Here is a 21,190-nt window from a genome sequence, read left to right on the forward strand (position 1 = left end):
TCCTGTTCCGGGCCCGTGAGCAATGTGATGTGGGGCAGGCACTGTCGGGTTTTTTTATGCTCAATAGTGCAGCAATTCTTTAGACAATTGTGTTGCGTGTTGCATGTTTTGGCCCTGTCTGGGACCTCGCAAGCCATGCCCACTAAGCCCGGTTGATCCCTATTGCTCTCAGGAGGAGGCACGGAGGCCTGTTTATACCGTCAGACAGCTCAGCTTAAAGACAGCCTTTGCATGCTTACCCTTGCTCATTCCACCGCCACTGCTGCGTTGGCATGGCTCTAAGTAAGCCACCAGGGACTGAGGGTCAGGGAGATGGATTGGTTTGATTTATGCTCCAAGAAGAGAACCCAGCCGATTTAACGATCCTCCATATTGTCGGAATCACGTGCGATAGGCAAATCATTCACTCTGAGGGGACATAGACATGTCATGAAAATACATTTGTGCTAAGGCTGTAAAATGTATAGAAGTTGCTAGGCTACAGTCACAGTCAAGTAATGTAATTTTTATGCAATATAGTTAAGATTACATTTCCCCAATTTGGGAATCAACTAGTAAGAGAATCATCGCTTGTAAACCTTGGCAAGTTAAAGTAAACTAGTGCACGGTAGGCAGTGAGAAGATGGATAATATGTTACATTCTCTTAGTTTGCATGGCTTTTCTATCACATTACAGAGCATCAGCTAGTATACTTTTAAAATACCGGTAGTAAAATAAAAGTGATTATGGTATTCATGTATTAAACGTCCCAATATTCTACCCAATTTTCTGACCATAGAGCCCTTTACTAACCCTAACCACACAGAGAAGCCACGGGTGAGTCTTAACCTGCCACGTAGTCGGACTAACGGGATGTCGGACTAACACGTGCCTCCCAGTTTTCACAAAGTTCTAGCATGCTTTCCACACAATATTGTCTTCCAAACATCATTAAAATAAGATCTGGTTGCAAAAGGGGTGAAGTGGCCCTTTTACTCCTAAATATGGTTACTATTTGATTGATTGATTGATTGATGGATTGATTATACCAAGCTCGATCAATTCTTCGATTGACCTTGGCACTTTTGAATCCACTCTCAGAATCACCTTTTTAATTTAATGTATATTAATTGTTTGAGGCCTATTTTTTTAACAATTAAGGGTAGCTGCCTGAATCGTTGGCTATAAAATTGAATGCACAGCATGAAAGAAGTCATACAAAGACTTTTGTCGTTAGGTAATGTTTTTTGCATCAGAACTTTGATTGCATTCCTTTTTGAGACGGGGGAAATGAAAAACCAGCAGGAACACATTCCTTAAATTACCTCAAAGTTGTGGCATAGAATTGACTAGTCAAATAATGTAACATACAGCTGCAGAATATTTAGTTTACAACTTAATGTATTTAATAATATATGTTTTGTATTTTCTTTGATCAGTTCTACTTATTTGTTATTTGTTTGTAACAGAAACAATTACAAATTCGTATTTACCGGTGTATATATACATAAATGCTTATTATTCAAGGATCAAACACCAAATCAAATTAGCAACAGCTTATTATAAATTCTGAATTTATAGCCTTTAACAAGACGTTGAACCTCATTGTGTCGTTGTTTCTTATCTCTGGAATGTAGATAATCCTAATAAATTAATACAGCTTCACAGAGAGAAATATGAAGCCTGCCAGTAAATCCTGAATTTATTATATTGGAGAGTCCTGGTAACAGCTGAGCTGGGTGAGGTTCAAAATATTTTATTTGAATTCAACAGCAGATCAAAGCAGAGAAAATCCCACCAAGCACTTGTGTGGCTGCATATTTGCACTTCCTTCTAACATGAATAAATGTATGGGAAAAATATTCTGTCCCTACTTTTCCTCGAAAATATTCTATAATGTTATAGTCTTCAAATCCGGTTTTTGCCAACCAAGAGTGGTATTCACTCAGTAGGCCTATGTGACGTGTGCTATTTCTACTTCCATACAGTATTACCAAATGTAGCTGTTTACCTACCATGATTGATACGCAAATTGTTGATTTGTTCTCATTTAGTATTGATAATGTGTTGCCCAAAAATCTAATACTGTATGTATTGAGGTTGATATCCAATATTCTATAAATTTGCTGTTTTACTTCAAAACCTGTCTTAAGCTATTCTTAAAGCAACTTCTGCTCTTCAGTACTGTTTACTGCCAATAATGACGATATAAATAATTTATATGTGCACTAGCATAAGCGATTAGCTTCTTTGGCACCTGTTATCAAAATTATAGTGAATGGGTATTGGTGGTCAGCCCATAAAACTGCTGCTTTTGGAAAAGGAATTGCAAATCCATCATGGTTGCAAACACCAAGCACAGTTACATTTCTCATAATGCTCTTTTATGATAGTGAACTGGAAGTTCCTTCAACCAAGTCATATGTTCTGTAATTTAAATGCATGATACTTAACGTATACTTGATTGTGCGCCGGTGTCGTGTGCCAAAAGTGGCAGATCAACATTACGTCATTGATGCATTGCGAGCTTGTAGATTGCACATTTTTAGCACATGACACAGGCGTACATCTAAGTAGAAATCAGGCTTCAGTAGAGTGTGTTCAAGCCCTGGCTACTTCTCACAATGTTACTTAATATGTTCACCACTTAGCTTAGCTTGTTGTTTCTCTCCATGTGGTGCCTGATTATGAAATATTTGATGTAGAACTGTAAGAACTCTGGAGGTTATCAACAAACCACAGCACAAGCGTCATTAAATGTCAAGGACAGAATAATTTGTCCCAATGCAGTTTGGTGATAATTCGTTATTAGCCGCAGACGACTTCCTTTATGCAGTCCATTCCCCTGCTGTAAAAGTGCCAAGACTTTATGTCAGCACAGGCTTTTGGAGTGTGATTTATTTTCCCACTTGTGCTGCGTTTCTACTTTCTAACAGTATTTAATAAGAGTCTTTAAAATACTTGAAGGAGTAGTTGTACTGCCTTATCCCAATAATAGAAGGTATTAAGTATTTTGGCATCTGGGAAATCTCAGAGCTGCTGGATTCCTGAAGTTTTGACACATTAGACAATTTAGAGCCCTATGCATCTTACCTTTACATCGGAGTGATGAATTGCAACGCAAACTCTCAGTCACAGTCACACTACTTTTTGTACAGTCTGTCTGAGCAAAGGAATTAAACATTTTTTAATTAATCAAAATATATACAATGTTTTTGAGAATGGATACCACAAAACAATATCACTACTCAAGTTTATCAATATTTGGGGCGCCCGCTGGCTTAGTGGTCCAGGCGCAAGACACTATAGGCTCTGGACTGTCAGCGCATGGCGTGTTCGAGTCCCGTTAATGACGACCCATGTCTCTCCCCTTCTCTCTCCCTCTTTCCTGTTCATCTCCACTGTAACTATCAATAAAATCCAGAAAAAGTTTATCAATATTTTTCTTACACCCCTAATTGTTGCACATAAGTGCATTATCAAAACATGCCATACTTGTTAACACTAAAAATACAATACTGTTTGAGAATTATTTTTTAGTACTATATTCAGTATACTGGCTGTAATGCTGATCAATAAATGTTCTTTGTAAAACTTCATAAAAGATTGTCAAAATATCCACTCACTACACCTTTATATTGATTTGAATTAATTAGAAATTTTAGGTTCTTGAACGTGACTATCAATTGACTTTTGGCACTGAAATCACATCACAAAATTGTCTGACTGTTTTGAATACAATTTAGAGCACATTGGCTGTCTGTGTGAAGTGCACAGAATGCTGAGCCTGCCAGCTCGGCCTTGTTCATTGTCATTGCCTTCCCCTCTCCTTCTCACTTCATTAGTTTCAGAACATTATGACTTTGGCAGTCAGTGAGAGAGTCGGAGAAAAAGTTGATGTTAACCTATAACCACATGAACCTTATCGTCCCTATTCTGGGGTGAACATTTGTCCAAAAATAGCAGCTTGCAATGCGTTGCAAATGTAATGTGTTTTGAGCTTGCCGATGTTTTTTGTATTTTTCATTCATTTTGGAAGATTTTATGTAGAGGGGAACCGTTGGGACTCCGCTTGAACCCTAGCACACTTATTCCGATGGGAATGTTCACCTACTCTGTAGCTTTAAACATTTGGCTTTTACTGAAATTACTTAAATCTTCCCAATGTTCATTTCAACAAAAAATAAATCTATACAAAAGGAAAGACAAACAATGACATACAGAGATTTATGGAAATTATGTTTTCTAATGAACATTAGGGCAAATTAGAGTAATTGTCTGTCTGCTACAGAGGCTGACATTTATCAACATCAAAAATTACGTACACGTCTTCCCGGCATTGAGGTCTGAATGGGTTTTTAATGGTTGCAGGATCAATAACCACAAGAATATTTTCTCCTTCTCATGTTCTGTGAATGTGAACATCTGTTTGGTACCATTGTGCCATTAGGTTTTTTCGCGGGGGCATACATTGTTCTTGAAGATGTTTGAGTATCGGGTTAGTCTTATAGAATGTACTGATCGGGTTAGTCTAATAGAATGTACTGCGAGGACCATTAGTTGACTGGACCTGGTTCCGTAGCTGAAGGGTACTGGCTGTGGTGGACAGTAATTTAGTACATTTATTTGAGTACCTTTTATTTTATTTTTTAAGTATTCTGTAGATTTCTCTATACCACTGAGTCACTGATCGAGGTTTTTCGTGAATCCAATTAAACAAAATGCATTTTCTAGCTACACAGAGAAGCTTATTAACTAGCTTAGCACCCTAAATTTGGATCGCAGCCCTAATCATTTGCTATTTGAGTACCTTAATTATATCTTTTTAAGTATCTGTACTTTACTTGAGCGTTTGTATTTTTGGATACTTTCACTTCACAACATTTCAAAGAAAATATTGTACTTTTGACTCCACCACATTTCTATTTCTATTTTCAACCTATCTTCATCTATTGGTCCTCCTAACTAATGCTCATTATAATATGGCACCAGGTTTTGTCTACTCTGCCTGTGGACAGTTCAGAAACCTGCCTACCAGTGACATCATCGATGGGGAGTCCAAGGCAGCTAATAGAAACGGCAGGTTTACTATTCCTGGAAAGTTAGCATGCTATAATGGAAGCCATTGTTATCGTGTTAATAAAATATAAAAATATGAAATTTAGTTTGAAACTCACTGGTAGACGGGTTTCTGAACAGTCCATAGCCCTCCTCTGAGACACAGACTGAGTACAGTTTTTTTAACCATATTATCGTGAGCATTAGTGAGCACAAAGATAGGTTGAAAATGGTGAAGTCATACGCCCTATTTCAAATAGGCCTAGTGAAAATAGCAGATTCACAGGCTCACGATGCAATAGAGCACAGAAGTCTGACGTGATTTACACATCCTACCCCGGTTGTGTTTTTCCACCCATTCTGAATTCCCATAGACTTTTCTTATATTGCGTCAAATAAGAACTGTGTTCCAAAAATAAACAAATTATATGGTTTTACTCATAATGGATATGACGACTAACGTTTGTTACCGGTAGCAAAACCTTCGCCAGAACTGAACTTGACCGTATCAAATATGAGTGACTGACTATGGTAAACGTGCAGAGCCACCTCACCGACAATATCGCAGAGACAGTTTGTTTATTTTTGGACCACAATGAGACGATTCTAAGATTATCTAATGTTATTCTCCATAGAGAAATTACTTTGGGAACCCAGGGGATGAGCAAGTGATGTCAGGACTTCAGGGCCTACTATATGCGTTGTAGATCTTGTAGATCAGCTGATCTTGTGGATCAGCTTATTTTCACCAATTTAGATTTAATTTCATTTATGGGAAATCTTTGAAATTATTTCTACATTTCAGTACAATGCATTGATATTAGAAACAAAGGGCACTTTTTAAATTGGACTTTTGAATACTTTAGTATATTTAAAAACGTGTGCTTTTGCATACTTATATATCTCTGCTGTCGGGATGAAACAACTAACTCCACAATGTTCATTTTTCAGGAAATGAAAAATATAAATTTTCAGGAAATTAAGGAAATCTTATATTTTGAAACCAAAGCAATACTTTGGTGTTAGTTGGTGTTGTGACTTTATAGATTGTCAATGACGTCTATGAGAGGGGGAGAGGTGGTGGAGTTGGCTGTTTTAGCAGACAGTTTGAGGGTCCAATGGAGTTAAGAGGTTTTTTTTAAAGAAAGTATACTAACTCAAATAGCACCTTTCACTTGTACTTGAGTGATATTTGACCCGGTATCTATACTTTGACACTGGGATTCCACACCACTGGGTAGTGGCGTGTGGGTTGAGAGAGTGGGTTGAGAAAGGTTTCTGGGAAGGGTGTGAAGTCGACCTGTATGCTCCCAGTCAGAATGGAACGCAGTTAGACAATCCTCATATAGATGTCTCTAAGGACAACGTGAGTGAAGCTGGGAAATAGTTTCTACTTTCTAACCTGCAAAAACAAACGGCTTTACTGAATTTATACAATCCACGACTCAACAACTTTGTGTCCTGGCGGGATGTGACATTCCTGGATAACTTTATTTTAGGACAAACAATCAAGCCAAAATTGTATTACTGTAGGTGTAGGCAGCATGTCAGATCTGCCACACACAACCTCTCAGTGAAAGCTGTGCAGTGTCAAGTATGTTTGTACAGTGTTTTTTGGGGGGCTAACCACATGCCAGTTCAGATTTAGGAAATGGGAGTATTTAATGGTTAATGCATCTGACTTTCTCGCACAGTGGTTCCTAAACTTTATAGCTCGATAGTACCCCAAAGACAAATTTGAATGTCGCACCGGGACCAAAACTAGTGAAAATAACCGATATACAAGCTCACAACGCACGGCAAGCTTGTACATCTGCTATTCTACTACTACTTAAAGGCTTTTCTATTATTTTTAAGTCTATGAAATATTGTATTTATTAAATGTTCAATAGCTATATATTTTTAAATAATAGTAAAAAATAAATAAATAAAGAAGCGATATTTGCAAGTAACTCGTGACCCATAATAATTGGTCCGCGACCCAAACATGTGTCCCGGCCCAGTGTTTGGGAAGCAGTGTTCTAGTGTTTGACGACAACATGCTGCTGCTTCATCCTTACTGTCCTTTTCCATTTGCTGCGTCTGATCTGATCTGAGGCCTGAGTTAGCGAGTCATGTCGCCTTTCAATTCATAATGTAAACATGTCAGATTCTCAAGTGTGTGAAGAAGCTCCAGCAGAATTATCATAACAGACACATGGTCGTAAATGACTCTGTTCACAAATCGCTTTTCTGTCAGCAGCAGCTGTGGCAAAAAAGCAAAGTGCAGATTTATTATTTATGTCAGCTTGGTTGTGTTGTGTTTGCCATTGCAGAATTTAATTACTCTTTTGGTATGTTGATGATGTTAAATCTTTAAAATGTATGTAGTTGCTACACAGGATCTGTACTCTACAATGTGAATTAAGCTGTTATTATACAACTATCTGAAAAAACTAAACAAAAGGAAAGTTATTCTTTTTTTCGAAAACATTATCTTTGAACATAGACATTATTCCACATGTTAATTGCGATACTTTCAGAATTGAAAGAGCAGACATAATCCTATTTTGAACTACGACTTTTCCACTACAAAGAAAAATTACTTTTCCCGACTCCCTTCCCATAATTGGTTACCACTCTTTTATCTTATCTGTGTGCACATAATTATCACAGTCATCATATTAGATTATTTCATGCATAATAAATGAACTCAAACTGTGTGCAGGGTAATTAGCATGTTCGGATATGTGCCACGATAAAGAGGTTTGCTCTTCCAATGAATGCATTGTTCAAGACATTCCTCAAAGGTGAGAGATGTAGATAGAACGACTGAATCGCTACAGCCTTCTTTAAAATCTAGATATGCACTTTTCCTAATTCGTTTTAGTCATTGGCTACTACTTAACATAAGATAGATTCTTTAGTAAAACAGATGAAAGCGTTAATGTCTGGTTCTTGTAATCTACTCCTTGCTTTTGGTTCAGGGTGGAGAACGTATAATGGAGCATATGCTGTATTGAAGAAACTATGCTAGGCTGGGGACGACCACTGTGAGTTGACATGCTGATTTGCTGCTACACTCTATAGATCTAGGTCAATTCATATCACAGATGTGCAACACTACATTCGTAACGAAGCAGGCCATAATCATGTTTAGTCTTGATCAGGGCTATATGATGAGAAGAGTTGCGCTAATAAAGGGGCAGAAAACAGCGCCGGTCATGAGCCATGCAGTGCTCGAGAGTTTTAAATATATTGTTTTCAATGAGAGCTGCACAAATATCGGCAACTGTTTTAAAGTATTGTACAGTGACAACTGAAGTCTCTAATGTTTATTTTATATTAAAATAAAGTGATTTAAGATAAGATAAGCTGAGCTGTTGCCTTTGATTCACTGAAGTGTGAGAGAATGCAGTATTCTCGCGATACTGCCCGCTCAGAAACTGAGAGCCACCCAGCTGCAGCATTGCAGAAACTGTTAGTAGTTATTTATCACTAGAAGAGTGGGAGTTGTCATCACCTACTAGGAGCCGTTTACCTTTTACTGAATGGCAACAATAATGCATTTGAAGGCTCTATATAACTTGGATATTTAGTTATCTATTTTATATTTATTGTATTGCCCTTAATGTCCTACACAGATCACTGGCAACCTTGTTGGAAAGCAACCGTCCATAAACATGTTTTATTTAATTTTCTCAGAATAAAAGAGCAGAACATACATAATTTACAGAATACAGTATAGTAGGGCTGTCAAACGATACAAAATAATAATCAGATTAAATAATCACCATTCAAACTATATCCAAAATATGCAATTGTTTTTCCTGCATATTGTTGTGTGGGAATGGAAAGATTAATGACAGAAGGCGGATATATCCAGTGTGGTAGGATGGTGTTATTAATCTATCAGCCATCAGATACCTGAGCGATGACTAGTGCAGTGTGGATGGGATTATGGGATGTATTTATAAAGTTTCATCTCCAAAGGGTGATGATGGCCCTGCGCTGAAAGTGAATTGTAAACAGCTGGCGATCGAGCCAGGGTTGGTGTAAAAGCAACAGCATGGTGGAGGTTCTCTGCCATGTCTGTCTGCAGTTACACGACCAGACCCTCGCTGGGCGAGGAAAGAAGCTCTTCTGCACTGGCCGCAACTGCTGCCAGCTGGCAATGTGGTCAAGGTCTCCAAACCCCTCTGCGGGCCGTGCATGGCCGTTTCCCTTAGTTGGCATGAGCCTGGGCATTGCTGTGGTGTCAGTATGGTGCAAATGGGTTTTGAAACGCGAGAGTTCTGATTGGGGGCCATATTTGTTTGTTTAGTCTTAACGGATACATTTGGGGCCAGAGGCTGGAAGAAGTTAATCTGCGTGTCCTGTTAGTAAGCCAGTGAAGAAGAGAGATGACATACACCTGCCTCTTTATTTCCAGTTTTGTGTGTGTGTGTGTGTGTGTGTGTGTGTGTGTGTGTGTGTGTGTGTGTGTGTGTGTGTGTGTGTGTGTGTGTGTGTGTGTGTGTGTGTGTGTGTGTGTGTGTGTGTGTGTGTGTGTGTGTGTGTGTGTGTGTGTGTGTGTGTGTGTGTGTGTGTGTGTGTGCGCGTGCGCGCGCTACATGCAGTAAGTACCAACCGTTACTTAGAATCATAACAAACTTTGTGTACAGATGTAGATTTTTCACTCATAAATATATATATATACATATATATAAACTGACCACGAGTGGCCTGATAATAGCTGACATGACAAAGAGCAAAGCCAAATGACTTGCCAAACATTGCTCTGTTGCGGCTGTTATAGGCAGTTTGTCTGTGTGGAGGAGAAGGTGCCCATGAACTGTAAACCCTGTTACATTTGTTTCCCTGTAAACGTACGTGTGTGTGTCTTTTTATCATGTAACCCACAGTATATGTACTTGTATGTCCAGCAGTATGACATTGTACGCCTGCGAGTGTGTCTGTACAAACAAGCCTCTTCCTCTCACAAACCGACTCGCTGCCTTCCCTGTTCCCTCTGCGTCAGTGGTATTTATAAACTGCCACGGATATTCAATACAGATGGCAGAACGCATCTCAGTTTTCAAACACTCCATTAAAGACACTTTTTCCTGGGATAGAAAGTGTGTAGTGTCTTTAAACATTCTGTAAATGCACTTGAGGAATTGTGAATTAGGTTTTAGGCCTTCGTAATGTGTGAAAATGAATAGCAGCGTTTACGGAGCAGTAACCATCCTCTCAGTTCTATAGTCTTAACCAATTGAACCCGAGATACCGGCCGTATTCTGGGCCAACATTCAACAAATATACAAATATAAAACAAAATGCGTTAATTGTCTTCTAAAGAAATAACGGTTGAAACCAGACTCAGAGAGAAGAGAAGATATCTCCTGCGTGATGGTGAAGGGGTTAACTTTTTTTCCTTTGCGCTCGCCGGCGGGAGGGGACAGTCAGTCGGGGAATAAAAAAACAACAAGGTTAGCTCCACTTCAGACACTGATGGGGAATTCCTCACTCTCTCCACTGCCATGACCTTTCTTAACCATGTCCATTGTTGTCCGTCCGTCCCCCCCCCCCCCACACACACACACACACACTCCCCTCGCCTCTGGCTCAGCACAGAGAGATAACCAATGACATTGGTGTATACTGACGCCCGCGGGTCATAAACAGCATGAACTGCTCGTTTCTGTTATTGGAGAAATTCCAGGTAGATGTTTTATTTGCTTTGTGTTTCTCCCCAGCGTGGGTTGATCACTATTCTCTAGACAGCTGCAGTTGTCAAGGCAATATGGCAGAAATTTGATGATAATCTGATGATAATTCATGGTCAGTTCCGCCCCTCCCTTTGACTATGAAGATGTACAAAGGAGCGCGTGCGTGCATGCGTGCGTGCATGCGTGCGTGCGTGCGTGCGTGTGTGTTTGCATGTACAGTAGGGCGGTAGCATTGAAAGGCGAATGGAGTGTGAATTCTGGGTCAGGGGGTTAATGTCCAGGGTTAATGTCAGAATCAGCTTTATTGTCACATCACAGGTTTACAGGTGCGTGACATTCTCCATCATTTGAAGTTTTCAGGAAAGGGGAAGAAGAATGTAGCTAACGAGGAGCAATGGAAAGCAGGATAATCAAAGGTTCCTACTAGTAGATTGAAGAAATATATATATATTAAATATACAGGCAGTCAGATGTCATGAATATACCAGTCTCATATACCATTGTCTTTCTCATGAATTTCATGAGAAAGACAATGGTATATGAGACTGTTATAAAGCAGCATATAATATACTACTATATAATAGTAATAGGCATGAACTGTAATGTACATGTACATCATGTATATTACACAATCTATATAATATTTATACATTCTGTGTCAGTATTGACCATGTCACCCATGTTATTTATACTAGCAACGATTAAACTCACTCCCACATTCCTCATCTGCTAGCTTAACAGATGGCCACTACCAAATAAGCTAATATAAAACTTAGCTCTGTTTGAATAAAAAAAACAATAAAAAAATGATACATGATTTCTAGCAGAGTGGATTTAACCACAACCACTTAAACTCTACTGTAAAATTAATTGTACCGTCTGTAAATCCAGGACTCTCTGAAAATGGACAAACTGGTCTCTATAGATTAATTTTTGTATTTATTATTGTCAAATCATTTTGTGATAAGATTTTGTTTGTATTTGTGCTGCCAGGGGGATGTGGGGGGGGGGGGAAATATATGTCAATTGTTGAAAATACTTATGTGTACTGTAAAGAAAATGAATAAAAATATGTTTAAAAAAAAAAAAAATGAAGGCACTTGAATGATTGATTTATTAACAATTTGCAGAATTACAGTACATTTCAAGTACAACTCAATACAAAAACTGTTAACTGTGAGTGGACGACACCATAAAGCATTACACTTGTTTATAATAGGGCCCACCATTTTCAATTCATCTAAATATTTAGAGACGTACGAATATACACAACTACAGTATATAGTCAAAACAGGAAATCATCATAGGAGGTAAAAAGGGGAAAAAAACATACAGTGAGGGGGAAAAGGGGTGGGTGGGGGATTCAGATTTTACGGGGGCCGTTTCGAATTGCGGCCGTCCGTAGGTGCCCTTTGAGAGCGGTTTTGAAGGAGTCAAGGGATTCCCAATTTCCGCATGTCTTAATGACTGTTGGTAGGGCGTTCCACATTTTGGTGGCATAGGAGCGAAATAAATTTAGTCCCTTGTTTGTTCCGAATCTGGGTTGCAGACCCATTGCAAGATGCTGTACTCTGTCGTCAACCCTAAGCCATTCTAGCTTGTCAAAGTGGGCAGGGGTGAGGTGGGTTTGGGAAGTGAGGCCAAGTAGTAGTCTGACCAGTTTGTTTTGGGATGTCTGGAGCCTTGTTTTAAGTGCCTTAGAGAGAGGTGCTGTGGTACCAGGAGGTGCATGCATAGTCCTTGTACGAGGGCTCCTGTTAGGGTCTTCAAGGTGTTTTTGTTGACCAGTGAGGTGATCCTGTATAGGAATCTTGTTCTTTGGCACTACTTGAGGATGCAACACATAGTGACTGTACTTGTTTTTTGTAGCCCCAGTGTATTAGCATTACCGGTATATGTTCTTTTTAACATTGCTCATCTATCTATATTTAATTTCACCTTATGTCAAATTGTGTAATTTGTTGTTTTGTATGTGTGATCATGTTGTGCAAAAGAGAGCATGCTCTCAATCGTCTGCCCTGATTAAATAAAGGTAAATAAAATACTTACAGTAGTTGACAGGAGTCACCCTATAGGGCTCAGCTAGTCTATACTCGCTCTACACTAAATATCTTCACCCCCAAAGATCTCTAGCCAATGCAATGAGCTTGTAGATCTAGAATTGTTGCTGAACGTTTGCCCTCAGAATTGTGATGCAGTATACTGTATTTTGCTGGTTTTGTAGCAACGGTATGTGTAGTCCTGGGATTGCGTCTTCTGTGGCTCATATAAGTGAAAGAGCATATGAGTATAAGGCCTCACCCGACCCAAGGGGCCTGAAAAGCATGGTTCACATGATGCAAGCTATGTGCAGTAGCTTGTTAGCTCCTTTTAGTTTTATTGCATTTGAGAAGTTGCACTGAAATTGAATTACTGCACTGAATACAGAGATATATGGGTTCATATGTATGCAAAATATTATCCCAATTTCATCAGAGTGGGAGATCGTTCTGCCTGCTATAGCAAAAGCAAATTGGTGTTAAAAAGAGGATTTTCAGAACAAGAACAACATACCATTCCATCTGAATACTAGGCCACACTTCTATTTCTCTTTTTTACTTCTCTATTAACTAAAATGAAAACCCCACCGGAAGCTCTTAATTATTTCACATAAAATAATAGTTACCATAGCTGTTCATTACGGCTTTACTGTACGTTCAACCTTTCTAGGCATAAAAAATGAAAAGATTTGTTTGTGCTGTCCACTCTGACTCATCAGACTGGGGATATTTTTAGCGGTAGATTCCTGTTTAGCTGTCCCTCATGAGGCGCTATCCTGTTCTGGCAGACAGCGAAGAAGAATCAATGTTGGGAAAACCAGCCTGACTGTACGACACAGAAACAAACTCAAAGGAAGAGTGTCCGGTAACAAAGTGAAGTTTGAAGCTGGCTAGATTGTGTGTGTGTGTGTGTGTGGGGGGGGGGGGGGGTAGGTCTACTTGTTTTACTACACTTGTTTTGAGGGTCAAGTGTCCCCAAGTATAAAGTATTGTCGAATCTCCCCTGGCCCTCACAACAGAAATGTGGTGGTTTTATGGTTCAACATGATGTTTAGAGTTAGGCTTGGTGTCAGGCTTAATGATTAGGCTTTTAGAGGTTAGGTTTAGGGTCGGTCAGAGTTGCTTGAGCTTGACTTATACTTAAGTTGCTTCGGTCGTGCACCGAAAATTGCAGATCTACAAGCTCACAACACTGATGTATTGTGAGCTTATAGATCGACTATTTACGGTTTAATGCTTAGGGTTAAAAAGGCCAACTTATTAAAAAGAATAAACAAAATTGCTGTCCTAAAACAATTGCTGTCCTAAAAGATGTCCGCACAATTTGAATAGTCATTCAAATTGTTTTTTTCTTGTGTGTGCGTGCAAGCCTGCATTTGTGGGTGAGAGTGTGGACGCGTGTACACACACACAAGCTCACTCTCACCCACGTGTGTGTGTGTGTGTGTGTTTATGTAAATGTGTAGAACCTCTGATAGAAACTCTATAGCCGTGATGGTGTGCTCGTTTCCATAGCATGCGTATTTGCATGTTTGTGCATACGTGTATGTGTAGGTTAAATGTGTGTCCTGTGCTTTGTCTGGCACAGCTGCCAATATCAGCGGCATGCTCGTTAAACACTGGGCTTAAAACTGCTGTGACGCCATGCTGGGTCCAGTTACTCCTATGGGAATACCTGCCATTGTCATCCCAAGCCCTTGTAATTCCTTGGAACTCTGTAGTCGTTAGCCTTAAGCCTGATTTATACTTCATTGCGAGACGGAGCGCCGCACCGATAACAGCCGATCTCCAAGCTCACAGCGTGTCCAGGACGCGACGCGCCGTGAGCTTGTAGATCGGCTGTTTCCGGCACAAGACTCCGGGTGTGTAAACCGAGCAGTAAAACCGCCAAGTCAACGCTGAGCTGACCGAGTGACGGTCCCAAGTGCCGGGCTTAGAATAACTGTTAAACACGCACAAATGGATCCCCACCACGCACGCAACCATGAACTTTGAGTGGCTTTTCAGATCGTTGCTGTGGGGCAATGTCCAATGTCCTTTTCTATTTGTTAAAAAAACCATTTTAAAATTGTGTAAATAGAAGTTTCCTTCCGTGTGACACTTGTGACTATAGGCCATTCATCTGTGGAAAAACCTTAAAAAGTTGAAATATGGAGATAGGTTTCTGCCTGACGGCAACAATATATAACTTAGGCCTACTAATAAATACAATGATTTTGTATTTCTTTCCTGTGCTTTGACTTTGCACTAAATTTGTGAAGATTTCTTGTCATTTGTTGCCTAATTCCCAGACATTCATTTGCACACAGTAAGCGAAGCCTGACTACAGCATGGTCGGCTCTGTGTGACTTTGTACAATGGTGTGAAAATCCACCACAGCGGCTGAATTCCCGATGTTAAGATGGCCGAGTGACCTGATATCCTGTTTGTCAGGAGAAGAGAATTGTTTCTAATTGTTGTACATCCTGCCAGACAGTGATCTGTGGCACATCCAGCTGCCGGCTATGAAAAGTTGTTCTTCTATTGTACTAGCCCGGACACATTCATAGATTTTATTGACTTAATTCTATTGCCAAAGGATATTGTTGAAGTGTGAGCTTGTTTTTCTTTTCTTTCCTTTTTTCTCTTTCCGATGGCGTGGGCGATTTCTCCAAGTTCGGGGTGAACGAGCCACGTACATTAGTATGCAATATTAATTATTTGCTTCTTTTTATGTTTCACACAGAGTCTCAGCATGGCGAAAACCATGGTTGCGCTTTATGGAAATGAAACTATGGCATAATGTCACTTTCCCTATTAGCACCGAGTCTGTGTATGTGAATTGGTCCTGCTGTTGTCATAGCAACATGAAGCACTAAAGCACTCTGCGCAGCTGTTGTTATGGAAGTCCTGGAACAGCTGGGGGGCTACGGCTGACAAGGGATTGTGGGAAATGAGTCTTTTGGTCCTCCCTTCACACCTTGACCCCAGAACCTCCTGCTTGCCAAAAGAGGAGGACTTTGGAATCTTAAAGATGTCCATCTGGAGCCGTTACACCGTGCCATGTCTCTCCATGTGATTAGAGACGATTGAGGGAATAAGAATAAATGGTGAATATTCAACACCTCTATCTCTGCTCTAAAACAGTATGCTGCAACAACAAACTAAAATTTGCAACAGTAAAAATCTAATGAGCAAAATGAGCTCAATTGTCTCCTTGGGTTTGCTGAAGGCACTCGAGCATATCCCATTATTGACAAGAGAAATTGTCGTACACACACACATAGTGACAATTAATCACCCCCCTCCTCCACAAAAAGAAGTGTAAGGGGAACGTCAACTTGTCATGGGAGCAGCACTCACCGTGTCCAATTCCTTCAGCATTAATAAAGTGAAAATGTAACCTGAGAACAAACCAAGCGCCCCATCCTCCCACTGTTTGATTTAATGAAGGATTCATTGTACTGGGTGGGGTTAGATGGAAATGTGTGCATGTGTTGGTGCGTGAGAATCTGTCTGTTTCTCTGTACAGGTAGGCTATGTGTATTATTCAACCATTTAAACTCTATATATTCTTTGTTGACTTGAGCTGACTTGAGTCTATCCCCCCGTGTTAAATATCAGCTATTTTTCGCCAGAATCTGAATGTTTTCCCCAGTTTCAGGACACTGGTTAAATCAACCTCCTGTATAATGTCTGTCTCATTTGGTGAGAATAAATTGAATGTCATACATTGTTGATAACCTCCTGTTTCTGTGCTGGAAGCCCTGGTCTAGGATTATGGAACAAACGTGTGTGTGTGTGGGTGTGCGTGCGTGCGTGTGTACACATGTACATACAAATAATATCTTACACGGGTGCAGAGTGGTTGGTACACGGCACCAGGAATGCTAATGCTTCCTCTGTGGGTTTTGCGAGGAACAAGGTGATTAGACCTCCAGCCCCCTGGGTGGAGCCCCTTGCCATGTGGCCCCGCTCTAATTTACTTTGACGTCAACAGGAAGAGCGGCCAGGTCCCGTAGGGGTCATGGAGAGACTGTGGTTGGAGGAGGCAGGAGAGACACTACTCCGGGTTCCCAGGTGGGACAGAGGAATGGCGCAGAAGGGAGGAAGGGCCCTCGGAGCTTAGGGATTTCTGAGAGGCTAAAATGTTTTCTTTGTGGCTGAAAGAAACCGAAGAAATGCTCTCATCCCAAGCCTCCTGTGGTCTTAGGGTGGCTGCTTTGGACGCTGTACAGAGGCAGTATCTCAAAAGCCGTATACCTTTTCCTGTATTCAAAGGCTCTTCTCTGCTATCATAAAAATGCATACATTTTAGACTGCCAGAATTTGAATGGTAACGACAGGTTGAGACACAAGTACTCACCACTTTATCTATCAACAACCTAAAACATTGAATTACTTTGAAATATTTTCAAAGTAATTCCATGTTTAAATCAAAAAACGAATTTGAATAGTTTTACATCAGCAGACCGTGTAACTGAGATTATTTGTAGGGAACCGTCGGAGAAGTCTATAAGGGCTCCTATTTGGGGAGGCCTTATAGCTTAAGGATCTGGGGAGGGAACAGAGCTTGTCAAGTTTGAGTCTAAAGCCTGTCTTTAGATACCTCCTTTCTAGTGCTTTCTTATATACTTAATGAATGATCTAATGCTGCACTAATGCTTCTATTCTCTACACCATATGAAGGTGATATGACTTCATGCTGTGACATCACACTATCATCCGTTTCCGTGGCAACAGTCCCCCAGTGGATTCGATGTTTTCAAATTCACTATTTGAACTATCCACGGTAACGGACTTTACGTTCTTCCTTTTGCTGTCTTCCTGATGATAGTTACGGGGGTTGGGGACCTGCTAGTCTGGTCTGAGGTGCCACTTGTTGTAAGGAATTGCAGAGGCACCACATTAAGCTGATGGCCCACTGCCTAAGCATGGTAGTGTAAGCCCATTGGTGTATCAAAGACAACTCCCTCAAGGAATTTGCATTCGTCAGGCGCACAAGGCCCTGATTCGGACCATTGGGCCGAGGCTCTAATACTTTGTTTCTGGCTCGGTTGGAGAGCTCAACATCTCGAGGTGATGATTCGTCTGACCAAGGAGACGTGACTGCAATAGGGGCATGACCCCTGTGTGGTCATGCCTTGTAGGTTGCAAACCTACGGATGTCGGCCGATCGGAATTCATTCCTCCTTTTGTGTTTGATGGAGTCTTTAGCACCGAGCATGAGCTGGCCGCGGCGATTGGACTGCTGTAGCAGACAGTGGCAGCAGGTGATGTCAGCAGGACGATGAAACGTAGGGTGATGGACACTTGGATCTGGAGTAGATTGTCATTCTGTTTGGAATTTAGTGGGGGAGGTCCTGTCGCGGCTCCTTGTATGGGTATCGTCCCCCCTGCCTCCATCAGGAATGCAGTTGTTGATGGAGGCGATTTAGGCCTTCCCATTCTTTGGCTACGGAACGTTGATTTCTTCAACTCTTGCGCGTCAGTTTTTTCGGCTGAGCTTATGTGAGCTATAATAGACTGCCCCTGAGTGTCTATTGAGGGCTGTTGAAGTGGGGACAGGCTCTGCACGGCTATAATTGTAGCTATGACTGTTGGTCCTGAATAAGGGACTGGTGGCATGGACTGCACCAGGCGTGGACTGTCGTTCAGCTTCGTTGTAGTAGGGTCCGGCCCCCCCCATGCATCGTCCATTGGATGCAGTAGTTTCAGGGGATTTGTCAACAAGGTCAGGGTCGTCAAGATCTTGGACATCACGGGCAACTAAGGGATCACTTCTTTTGTCCTCTTGGTGATTAGCACGTAACTTTGAGGCTCATCGGATGCGATCGCAGGGCCAGGTTTAAGCTGTTCATGCCCCGTTACTTGTGGGCAGAGCGCAGTTTGTGATGAATCTGTGATAACTGGAATTTGCCTTTCTTCACTTAGTGGTATTTGGGGTTTGGGGTTTGGGGCTCTTAGCCTTATTTGTAGGAGCTAGCCTCTTAGCCTTATTTGTCTTTGTCTCTGCAGTGAGATTCTGTCCCTGAGCACTCTTGGTATTTTGGAGTTATCCTGGTGTCCTTGATCGGGCGTTTATCCACTCCTGATCCTCCTTTCCGGTCTGCTGCATCCTGTCTGCAACATCTAATTTCTCTTTTGGGGTTTGAGCTTAAATGTTTGGGAACCCTAAACAACAAACATATTTGAATAGCCCTAAATGTCCTTTCATGCGACTTTCAGCACCCTGATCTACGCCTCGATCTGCTGCAAACATGCATTTCTCTTAGACAGATCAGAGTTTAATTCCCATGCGTGACTGATGTTTTCTGATTTAAATAGAGGTTAACATGAATGGAAAGGGGGGAAGTTCTTTGTAAGCTTGGAAAACGTAGAATGGTAAACCGATATTTTAACTGCACGGGAACATAATGGGCTGTACTTTTACATTACGTACAAAACAGTACGTCTAGTCACCTCAAGGTCCTGCTGGAAAATCTCTGTGACTGGAGTTAATATGCTTCACCACCAGTAGTAGTATGATAAAGTAGCCTAGACACTACTTTCATTTCGAGTGAACATTGCGGAGAAGAGCATGACATAAACCCTGTTTTCATGATTGAAAGTAATCGTCACAGCTGCCATTCTATACAGTCCAGGCCCTGGGTTTTACCTACCTACCACACACACACACACACACACACACACACACACACACACACACAGTAGTCCCCACTGAGCCGTGCAGTACTGGATAAATACCATCCCTTCAGAGCCTCTGTGTTAGCAGATATAGCTGGAGGTATAGGGCCCACTGTGAGGCCCTGCAACACTCCCACTGACTGGAGACGGTTTAAGCGAAAGATCAGGTGTCCGGCCCTGAATGCTTGATTGAACTTAAATCTTTTACATGTGCGCCATAACTCCTCACTACTTCTAGCTCTCAGGGTGGCTCAGTAATAGCAGGCCAGCGAAATGCACGAAGGAATTTGAGTCACAGTAAGCCCCTAAGCTCTCTGTTCACACCTTTAAAAAAAAGAAAAAGAAACTTACTGTAATTAGATGCATGTATGTAAGAAGTCTACTCACTATGTCTCTACTTTTTTATTTTTTTAAATCTTCCAGTGTTTGGTTTACGTTTCAGTCGGAGTATCCATATACTTATTTTCCTCATTAATGTATAATTAATGTATTGAGGACATCTGTGATAAATGTGATATACTGTAGGCCTACTTGTTTAGACTACATTGCTAAAATGTCTTCATTTGTTAACAGGGTTTGTGTGGACAACTGGACACTGGCCACGGAGCAGACAGACAACTACCATCCAATCCTGCTGCGTTGCTGCTGTGGGCAAACAACTTGTAAGTTCCATTCCATTCTTTTTAGCTTATGTTTTCATGTGCCATCATCAAAGTTGGCCGATCAACCAACCCCTCTGTATAAGGTGTACTGTGTATGCTATTCCCAGAGCAAAATATACATAAAACATGCCCTACACTGTCCTGGTTGATTTTTATTCATTTATGTATTGCCCAGTCTGCTATGCCAGCGGCCTGTGCCCCTGGATGTCATTTGATGGTGCAACAACCACGGCAACTTCGGTTCTTGCTATCTCAAAGATTTTGCAGCATATTGCGCATAATGATGGTTTTACAACAAATGCACAACTTTTGACATCACTTAAAAACAGGGGACTTAAACGTTTTTCAGGCCAAGGACCACCCTAGCTGAGAGAGAGATGAAGCAGGGACCCCCTACTACATATTGTATAAAATTGTGTTGCAGATTAAACCTTTTCATAGCTTCATAGATTTGTTTGACAGCACTATCATGTTGGAATCATGTTAATGTGTATTTTCTTAAACAAAGAGGTAGGAGCGCACACCAATAGTGGGGAGGTGCCAACCACGGGAGACAAACTTGAAAATAGGAAGGAGAGGTTGCACATTTCGTAGTCACGATGCAGAATTTATTTATTTATTAGATTGTGTATTTTCAGACATTTAACCATCCTACTATAATAATAATTATAATAGTAAACTTGACCTTTCACTCTGTACTTAGCCTGCTCTTTTCCCCCTCCTAACCAAACCTCTTTGCCGAAAATAGAGCTCACAACGAGCTTGTAGATTAAGTTGTGCTCAGAATAGGGATGTTCAAATACAAAATATTTGGTGGCCCCCCTGTAACTCTGAGGACCCCTTAGGGGTCCCGGGACCCCCTGTTGAAGACCCCTGCTTGAAAAGAAGGCAGGTCACAGGTGTGCCAACAGACGCTGGCTTGAGGCACACCAAGTCAATTAACTGAAACATAGCATGCTCTATCCAATGTCTGAACTTTGGACAGCGTATGTGATAACCACATAATGCCGTCATTCAGAACTTCGGATAGCCAGTCCCCATGCCGATGATGGCTGCGCTGTTGCTCAGTGCTGTCAAAGTTGCATACCTACCTAT

General features: G+C 41.0%; 1 protein-coding gene across 3 annotated transcripts in view; it reads left to right on the plus strand.

Moving 5' to 3' along the window:
• The window catches only part of pknox2 (pbx/knotted 1 homeobox 2), a 94,797-nt gene that overhangs the window by 3,474 nt on the left and 70,133 nt on the right, over positions 1-21,190 (plus strand). For 2 of the 3 annotated variants that reach the window (XM_080779807.1, XM_080779809.1), the window contains exon 2: positions 20,007-20,095. The gene's annotated coding sequence lies outside the window, so the exon portion shown is untranslated. Of the gene's footprint in view, positions 1-8,009; positions 8,071-20,006; positions 20,096-21,190 lie in introns of those variants that run through there. The other variant, XM_080779808.1, reaches the window with a different exon arrangement.

This window comes from Protomyctophum bolini (assembly GCF_963924005.1).
Source record: "Protomyctophum bolini genome assembly, chromosome: 13".
Lineage (NCBI taxonomy): Eukaryota > Metazoa > Chordata > Actinopteri > Myctophiformes > Myctophidae > Protomyctophum > Protomyctophum bolini.